Raw genomic sequence first — 2,500 nt, 5'->3', positions numbered from 1 at the left:
ACAGAGCAACACAAAAAAAAAAAAAAATAAAAAAAACACAAAAAACCCTTAAAGCAAAAAAAAAACCGTTTATCGCGCCTCACCAATATATCTTTTATAAAATTCGATATCCTCTCCAAATATAGATCTTCGAAACACTCGCAAGACGATTACAATCGGTATAACTTTAACGTCCGTCCGAAAAGTACTTTCGGGGACTAGACGACCGATTGATCTCGTGCGGTTTCGCTATTCGATCATTTGAAGAGAACAAAAAGATATATGGGGCGACCGACAAACGGTTTTCCGTAGAACCAGACTCGCGATTGCGTTGACACACACATCATAGCCACACCAATAGAAGAGTTTTAGGACGGTAACCCGGGTGGGGTGTTCTTTACTCAGAATATGTGCAACATCGGATCTATATAGCCATCGATACAATTCGTACACAAATGTGTCGTACGAAGAGAGAGACTTTTTTTCCTCTGGCAACATAACGGTAAGAGACATCCTTCCACACTCATAGGTTCCACTCCCTGGGGCTATGATATATATATACATATAAATTCAAATTCGAAGCAACGGTCACAATTCTACTCTATATTTTTGCGGGTTATGTGTTCTTTCGTTCAATTTCTTTCATGCGTTCGTTCGATCTCTGTACACAGTCTTCACATAGGACAGACTCGTGTAGTACGCTTTCGTGGGTTAAACCCATCTCGTTTCATTTCAGGCGACGTCGGGAGCGCGTTGAAAATGTACCAGTGAAATCTCGATAGTTCTACGGATACGAATCGTCCCGAAAAAGATTTTGTCACCGCTTCGAAGCGGTGTTTCAGACGGGCGGACGTATATAAAACATATACGACACACGACACCGCCTTCCACACTCACGCTAGTTCGAACACGATTTCCATCTCTCTCGAAGACTGTTAGACGTACGTAAAATTTCTCAATATTCATAGGACCGCGACAAACGCCGACGAAGCGCCCACCATTCGCTCGTACGTATATAGGCAACAAGTGCCATCAACGCAAGCAGTTTATAAGTACGTAAACGACCCTCAGCCAGGCGTGGTCCAGGAATTGTATCCGTGGACCGCAATGTGCGTTCGAAATGTCGATGTTCATGTGTCCTGCAGTTCACACGTTGACGCGCAATTAGCTGCGTTCTTCATCGACCCACGAGCCAAGTGATCCACCGTTCAGGGTAATTTTTCCCTTTTATTCTCTCATATATATATAATGTGTATTTGCTATCCACCACATTTTTGTGTTATATTTCGGAACAAGCCGATACCCGAAGAGCTCCAACCAGCGCGCGAAGGAGATTCGGGAGTCGTCGTACAACGACATAATTGTCCCTTAAAGAACGAGATATTTCCGTCGAAACCATATATATATGTACGAGCAAATCCAAAACCACTGTTTTCTTGCAAGTTCGACGGTCGGAGCGAATAGAACATTGAAAAGCCTTCTATCGAAGAAACACAGAGAGTATATCACCTCCAAAAACGACGGGGATATGGATATTCAAACTGGACAATTATCAACCCGATACTGGATTCGAAAAGTTTCTCTCTCCTTTCGTCGTTATTTACACCGGACGGACTCACGGCCGGCTCTAGCTGGGTGTCATATATATATACGTCCCACGCTCATGCTGCCACTAGCGCGCAACAGAGTAGGGTGTCAATGACAACGACACAGCATTGAAACGAGCTACACAAGCCGGTCTCTCTTGATACCAATGTAAACGAGCATTAAGTTATCTTCAGACTGCCCGATATTTTCGTCCTTTGGACTTTCCCAACGATTCCTTTTTTTCTTTTTTTTTTTTACACCACAGCGAAGACTTGAGGAAGCGTGATTAAGCACGCTCGCATCCCTCCCTGTCCTACTACAACTGTGTGTGTGTGTGTAAAGAAAGAAAAAAGAATACATTGGCTTTCTCTCTATCGAGAAGATGGCCTACGCAACGCAGATCAAAGGCCTAATACGTGTAATATAATACGCGTCTGGCCGTGTATAAATCACGCACGAATGATCTGGTCGGGCCCAACTCTTCTCGTACGCTTATTTTTCCGTGTTGAGGCACTATCATAAAATCACACAAACCCCAACACGTGTGTGTCTTGGAAGGAAGATGGCCTACGCAACGCAGATCAAAGGCCTAATACGTGTAGTACACACGTCTGCCGTGTAAATCACGCACGAATGATCTGGTCGGGCCCAACTCTTCTCCACCACACCACATCCCAACTTTGTACATTTTTATATATTTTTGTGCGTTGGGGCACCTTCATAATCACAAACCCCAACAACACATATATCTCTCTCTCTTTGAAAGATTTGTTGTGGCCTACGCAACGCAGATCAAAGGCCTAATACGTGTAGTACACACGTCTGGCCGTGTAAATCACGCACGAATGATCTGGCGGGCTCAACAATATCTTTTTTTTTTATATGAATTCTTATCCACAAACTAATCGAATTCATTTTCTCTCCTCCTCTCCTC

The 2,500-nt window shown here is 43.7% G+C and overlaps 1 non-coding gene across 1 annotated transcript; it reads right to left on the bottom strand.

Moving 5' to 3' along the window:
- Positions 1-1,040: 1,040 nt before the first annotated feature.
- Positions 1,041-1,195, bottom strand: LOC143263017 (5.8S ribosomal RNA). Its single transcript, XR_013036608.1, has one exon. It is a non-coding gene; the product is annotated as a 5.8S ribosomal RNA (ribosomal RNA).
- Between the last annotated feature and the right edge of the window lie 1,305 nt (positions 1,196-2,500).

The sequence above is a fragment of the Megalopta genalis genome, unplaced genomic scaffold (genome assembly GCF_051020955.1).
Source record: "Megalopta genalis isolate 19385.01 unplaced genomic scaffold, iyMegGena1_principal scaffold0287, whole genome shotgun sequence".
NCBI lineage: Eukaryota > Metazoa > Arthropoda > Insecta > Hymenoptera > Halictidae > Megalopta > Megalopta genalis.
The sequence above is the reverse complement of the archived record's forward strand: the minus strand, read 5'-3'. Positions and strand labels throughout refer to the sequence as shown.